The 8154-nt window shown below is 33.2% G+C and overlaps 1 pseudogene; it reads left to right on the top strand.

Moving 5' to 3' along the window:
• Window positions 1–286: 286 nt before the first annotated feature.
• LOC109051503 overlaps window positions 287–8154 on the top strand; it is a 13815-nt pseudogene continuing 5947 nt past the window's right edge.

The raw sequence follows: 8154 nt of genomic DNA on the forward strand, positions 1-8154 counted from the left end.
TCCACAGATCTGGTGGTGCAGGAAGTGTGTTGTGGAAGGCGTTGTCATCAGAGAGAAGTACATGGCTCTGTCTCCTCGCAGACCTTCTGTAAAACCACCGGCACATCCCTTTGCAGGAGCTCAGCCAGAGACCCGCCGGACATCGACGCGTACGAGGACCTTCACGACAGCCCATGCCGACTCAGGGGGTGTGTGCACTCCTCACATGCTACAGCAACTCAGCACAAACCAGCACTGATGTGTGTGTGTGTGTGTGTGTGTGTGGTGTGTGGTGTCTCAGGACATGTCCGTTCAGCCCGCCGGTGTCAGAAACACACCCGTACGAGGGGCAGGACATGAAGAACCTGCCTCCTGACTCCGGATACAGCTGCAGGATGGTGGATGGAGTCATTCACGTCTACACCACACAAAACCCCATGGACAAGTGAGTTTCGGGGACAAACCGACTGCAAACGTCCTCTGAATTAGCTAAATATAGCTAAACCTCCTTTTGGGGACGTCCTCGAAAGGAAAAATGGATCACGAAGACACATGAGCCTGTTTCAAACCCTCATCTTACATTAACAGAAATGCACTGAGAAAAAAAAACTGATGTAGAAACAGTTTTCACTCAGAAAACACTAGTACATTTCATAATTAATTACAAATAAATGGCAAGTAACATTGAAATAAATAGGAAATTTGGAAGTTGAAAGACTGAAATATTTTTTTCTTGTAAAACATGCTCTAATAATTGTATTTTATTAACAACTATGAATCAAATAATTGTAGAAGCTAAATAAACAAACAATTAAAAAGATGTATATGTATTGTTATCAATAAAAAAGCTTCATTGCACACAATGCAGTGCATTCTGGGATTGTCCAGACAGGATGCTTATTTTCAATTCAAAATTTAATTTTAACAAAGTAGAATCAGTTATTATTTTTAACTAAAATAATTTGAAAAACATTTTATTTTCTTTGCGAGGTTATTATTGTTAACTATAAACTAGAACATATTAAACAAAAACATTTGTGTTACGTAAAAAATTTTGGTTAAAATTTTATTTCAGCTAGATTTAGCTAGGGCACATTTCTAATTTTCAATTAGCCTAAGTTCTGTAATAACAAACAAAAAACATTAAAAACTAAATAGGCATATATTATCTATATATATTCAAACCAACAAAAACAAAATGACTAAAACTTACTTTAAAATTAAAATGAATACAGAAAAATATAAGCAATCAATTACTTATAACGTGCATAAATATATAAAAGATGCAATTTGACAATAAAAGTTAATAAAAGTGAAAATCCATGTTAAATTTGACTAATATTAATAATTAATAAAAATAAATAGTGATCTTCAAACAATCATCATTAATTATATATAAAATATAAAAAAAATGTAACTTAATAAACATTAACTGAAATTAATTTTGTACAGAAATTAAACTGCTTTATTTCAGCTAGTTTGTAGCCAGGACAAATGTCTTATTTTGTTTAGTTTAAGTACTAAAAATAAAAAGTAAATATAATTAACATACTAAAAAAAATAAATTAAATTAAAACCAACAAAAACACACAACAGAATTACTCAAATTAAAATGAATACAAAAAATGGAAAAATATATTAAATATTAATGATACAAAAATAGTCAAATTAAAATGAACTGATATTCAAAGAAATTCAAAACAGCAATAAAAAAGACAAAACAAATCAAGTAATACATCTAGAAAATCAATTGAATAAATATGTAAATTATTATGCAATATAACAACAAAACGCCAATCAAGTTTATTTAACATATTATTTAGGGATGAAACAGGGTTTGCTTTATATTTTGTGTTAGGGGATGTAACGATTCACTCAATTCACGATTCGATTCGATTTCAATTCAACGATTTTGATTTCTCGATTCGATTCGTGAATTTTTGACAAAATGAGATTGAAGGACAAATTATAAATTTAATGTGTCCCCTTTATTGCTTGGACAAAATGCTGCACGTTTCTTTGTTGTGAAATGGAAATATAACACTATAATAATATACTAATACAGCACTTGTATATTATTGCTCTCTTTTGTTGGTTTTGATTGCTTCTATTGTCCTCATTTGTAAGTCACTTTGGATAAAAGCATCTGCTAAATGACAAAATTGAAATGTAATGTAAATAACAAAACTAAACTGAATTTGTAAAACAAGCCCCAAATCAAATAAATAACACAAATAAAATAAACTCTTCATATAAACAAAATAAGTTTTTTTCTGTGCTCTTTCCATTTAAAATTAGAGGCAACCACTGCATTTTATATCATGATCCAAACAAAGATGCTGCACACATGTAACATGAGCAGTTTTTAATCTAAATTAGATTGTATAATGTGAAGCAAAAACAGAATGATGTTTTGTGAAACTATACATAAAAATATCAGAATGAAACCGAAACAGCAGACGAGCTGAACGAGACGCAGATCCACTCTCTCCCAGCAGGTGGAGCTTAATGCGTTTCCTTGGTTACTGCTGTAAACAACCAGCGCTGCACTTATGAACTTTAATATGCACCCATTGTTCAGAGGCAAGATGCAAAGAAAAAACTCCATCTAAACTTTTCTAAAGACAGTAAGTTCCCCTCAGATATAAATCCTACCCATTATTGAATCGTGATTTTTTTAGCATCTCAACCGATTTGAACCGTCACATATTTGAATACGATGTGTTTCAACCGTCTCACAGTTAATTGTTACACTACATCCCTAGTTTTTAGTCTTCAGCACTTAAATACAGCTTGAACAGAACAGCTGGACGTCTGTTGTTTAAGTAAACGTTAGTGAATCGTCCGCAGGAGCACCGAGCTGGACCTGCCGTATCCAGACCTGCAGGAATACATCGCTGACATGAACGTGATGATGGCGCTCATCATTAACGGCCCCGTGTGAGTGCCTCGTTTCCCAGCATGCACTGGGCTCAGCGTACACGTGTGTGCGTTCTGCCGCGTCTGATGTGTGCGTTTCTTACAGGAAGTCGTTCTGTTACCGGTGATGATGGCGCTGCAGTATCTGAGCTCCAAGTTTCAGATGCATGTCCTGTTCTGAACGAGATGAAGGAGCTCGCGGCGCAGAAGAAGGTGCCACACAGAGACTTCTACAACATACGCAAGGTGAAATATCAATTAATGAATCATTAAATGATCAGTATGTACATACAGTACGTAAATAAACCAAATGGAAGCACAACATCAATACAGAGTAAGAGAATATAGAATATTAAATCTAAGTTCATATACATTTAATTTACTACTATAGTAATAATTATCAAAATGAAAATATTTGTATTAAATATTTATAATAAATAAATAACAACAATAAATATAATTCTAAACATATGTAATGAACAAAACACAAATAATATAATACTACTAATAATGTACAGTATTAGAATAGGTATTAAAATATAATATTTGAATGTTAATGTACAGCCTTAGAATATTGAAATATATACACTATTAAAATAATTATTGAAAATGAAAAATAAAACCAAATTTTAATACTTTTACTGTATTTACAAAATACAACAATATAATTCAACTTTTTTTTAAATAAAATATATTTGAAAAGCTTCATAGAAAATATAGAACAATATTTTTATATTATGAAAAAACTTTAATAATTATATTACTATTAATATATATAATATTAATATAATGTATGGGCATTACAATATTAACAGATATAGAATAACTGTTATAGAAACTATAAAATTAAATGACTAATATAGAAAGTATGAAATTTAAAATGGCTAAATATATAATAATATAATTATATATATATTTTTGAAATGTTAGAAAAATACACAAAAAATATATATTATATAAAATATATTTATCTTTAATATAACAATAATATATAATAGTTTACATATAATATATAATATTGTATAAATATTAAAATGTACACAATATTTTAATAAATACATGTCTATTGACTTTTCTATTAAGCAAATTAAATTCAAATTACAACTATAAACAAACAACAATGACAAAGAATTAGAAAAAGCCAATTCATAAATAAAAAATTTTACATGACAAGAAAAACAACGCGGAAAAGCACAACAACTAGCTCTCGCTCTAAATAAACTGCTGTCAAAACTGATTACACTTCATAGATTCATAGAGCCTTGTGTGTGAAATGCTCATGTGAATTGTGTTGAACTGTCTTCAGGTGGACACACACATCCACGCCTCATCCTGCATGAACCAGAAGCACCTGCTGCGCTTCATCAAGAGCGCGATTAAGGAGTAGTTCGGTGGAGATGGTGGGCGTGCGCGGCCAGACGCTGACGGAGGTGTTCGAGGACATGAACCTGACGGCGTACGACCTGAGCGTGGACACGCTGGACATGCACGCGGTGAGACTCGCTCGCGCACGCTGACACGCTAACACCCCACACGAGTCACGTGACGCCTGCCGCTTCCTCCGCAGGACAGGAACACCTTCCACCGCTTCGACAAATTCAACTCCAAATACAACCCCATCGGAGAGTCCATCCTCAGAGAGATCTTCATCAAGACCGACAACCACATCCACGGGAAGTACTTCGGACACATCATCAAGGTACAGACCACGGGAACGCTGCACAGTTCAGTGCAATTCATCACACATTTACTCTTACTGGAATATCAATGTATTACATGTGTGTATAAAACATGTAGTATATGCATTTCTATAAACACATTCAAAATAAATTGAATTTTGGATGAAGTTTTGGGTTTAAAATTAAATTATTTTTTTGTTTTTTGCATTTCAAATATTTTAAAATAATGATATATCAATTAATAAATCATGAAATCAAATGAGAAATAGATTATGAGCATGTGAATAAATTGATTAAATAAGTAAATTTTATTATTATCAGTGTGTGTGTGTGTATATATATATAACAAATTAAATAAAACTGAATATGCTAATAATGTCCTGAATTATATAAATTTAAATATTTATTTATAAATATGTGATGATGTATAATAAATATAAATATTAAAAATAATAATAATGTACAGTATTGGAATATTACATTTAGTCATTTAGCAGATGCTTTTAACCGAAGCGACTTATTAACATACAGAATATTAGAATACAATAATAAAAAATGTATAATATAGAAATTATTACGAAAACTAAAAGTTTTACTGTATAATATTATAAATATAACTTTATTGTACAATATATGTATATTTATTTCTATATGCATGTTTAAAAACACGTTATATGTTGAAAGTTTTAGAAATTAATTCATTTAATGCATTAAATTTAACACAACACAATATTTTTTTATTTAAATAAAACATTTTTAAGACATCATTTTGCTTTCTTTCCTAAATCTATATTTTAAAAATAATTAGTAAAATTAAATAAAAAAACAATAAAAATATATTATAAATAAAACATTATATATTTTGTGCTTTTCATAATGCAGTTTTAAGAGAAAGACAATGATATATCCAAAACTGTCTGAATAATAATGCAATTTTTAAATTCTAGTATATTTTATAGTAAATTGATTTATGTTGAAAGGAAAACTGTCTGAATAATAATGCAATTTTTAAATTCTAGTAAATTTATATTATTTATTTTTTAATTTAATCTCATAACTTTATGCAGAATCTTTGTCTAGCCTACTTCAAATGAATAACTCTTCAATAAAACAAGTGCTGAATGTGCTGCGGTGTGTTTCCTGTGTGCACAGGAAGTGATGTCAGACCTGGAGGAGAGTAAGTATCAGAACGCTGAGCTGCGTCTGTCCATTTACGGCCGATCCATGGATGAGTGGGACAAACTAGCGCTGTGGGCCGTCTCTCACTCCGTCTTGTACTCCGACAACGTCCGCTGGCTCTCGTGCAGATCCCAGCGACCTCTTGTGAAGAGATTCACACACAACACACACACACACCCACACACACACTCTCTCTCTCTCACTTACCTTACACCCACACACACACACACACACACTCTCAAACACACACGCTCTCTCTCTCACACTTACACACACGGGCACACACCCACACACCACACGGTAGCACACCACATCACTCTACACTCCCATCTGGCCCTTACTCACACCACGTCCACACACACACCAACAGCCTCTCTGCGCACACTCCTACCCACACAACACCACACACACCACACAACTCTCAGATCTCACTCGACACTTACACACACACACACACACACACACACACACACACGCACACTCTCTCTCTCACACTTACACACACACACACACACCCACGTCTCTCTCCGCACAACATACACACACACACACACACACACACAAGCTCGGTTTCTCTCTCGTACACACTTACACACACACACACACACCACACACACGACGCACTCTCTCCCTCTCTCATTGCACTACACACGCCACTTACACACACACACACACAACTCTCTCTCTCACACTTACACACACACACACAAAAAAAAATCAACTTTCTCTCTCTCGGACACACATACAACACACACACACACACACACTCTCTCTCTCACACTTACACACAGACAACACACACACACACACACACACTCGCTCTCTCTCACACTTTACACACACACACACACACACACACTCTCTCTCACTGACACACACACACACACACACACACACACTCTCTCTCACTGGTTTACATGTTTTATGGGGAACACACACACACACCACACACACACAACACACACACGCACACTCTGCTCTCTCTCTCACACTTACACACACACACACACACACACAGGCACACACACAACACACACTCTCCTTTCTCTCTCCTCTGCACACACACACACACACCACACACACACACACACACAACTCTCTCTCTCACACACACACACACACACTAACTCTCTCCTACATTTACTTTAATAAATATATATGAATATGTTTGTTTTTGTGTGTTTCTCTCTGACATCCCATAGGAGTGAGTAATGGTTTTTTATTGTTACTGTCCAAACTGTATGTGCTATTCTCTACACCTAACCCTTACCCCTTACAGGAAACTTTGTGCATTTTTACTTTTCTCAAAAAATCTCATTCTGTATGGTTTATAAGCGTTTTGAGAAAAGGGGACATGGTTATGTCCTCATAAGTCACCCTCCTCCGTTTGTAATACCTGTGTCATACCCATGTCATTATACAAAGTTGTGTCCTGATATGTCACAAAAACACACACACACTCACACTCACACACACACACACAGTGAGTGTGAGACAGTGCCGTGTGTTTGTCTGCAGTGATGTTTACCGCACTAAGCAGCAGCTGAGTAACTTCCAGCAGATGCTGGAGAACATCTTCCTGCCACTGTTTGAGGTCACCATCAATCCCAGCAGCCACCCGCAGCTACACCTGTTCCTGCAGCACGTGAGTCACACACACACACACACACACGACACAGTCAGACCTTTTCATTAAAACTACAACCATAGAACACATTTTCTATACTTGAAATAAATAAAATACAGAAATATTTCAGCTGGTTGTCAAGCAGTGTTATTTTACTGTTATTTACTGATAATTGTAGTTTTTATTAATATTTTAAATTATCTTTACTCATTTTAACTTAACATTTTACTTAATTTTTTTGTGCTTGTCTTATTTTTATTTATTTTTATTTTTTAATATCACAATTTGGTGATAATTGTAGTTTTTATTAATATTTTCAGTACTGAAATTATTATCTTGCAAACTTACTGAAATTTCGTTTTTACCTAATATTTATTTTATTTAAGCTTTTTTATATTACAGATGTTTTTTATAGTTTTAGTTAATGATAAAAGCCCAAGACAACATTTCTCATTTTCATTTAGTTGAACTAAAATACATAAAACTGAAACTGAAATAAAAATCAATAAAAACTGATTAAATAAAGACATATAAAAATATAAATAATTACTAAAATTGGAAATAAATAGGAAAAAAATAAAATACAAAAGCTGCAAAAATAAAAGAGGAAATGTGAATGATAAATATGTATACTGCACAAAATAAAATATGTAAATATATATAGAATACATTAATGTACGAATAAATGAATACAGAAATAATGTATTAATCTTATTTGATAAATACATTGGTCTTTTATAAATGTATGGCTAAAGTGTAAACAAAAATTAA

This window comes from Cyprinus carpio, chromosome A22 (genome assembly GCF_018340385.1).
Source record: "Cyprinus carpio isolate SPL01 chromosome A22, ASM1834038v1, whole genome shotgun sequence".
Classification (NCBI taxonomy): domain Eukaryota; kingdom Metazoa; phylum Chordata; class Actinopteri; order Cypriniformes; family Cyprinidae; genus Cyprinus; species Cyprinus carpio.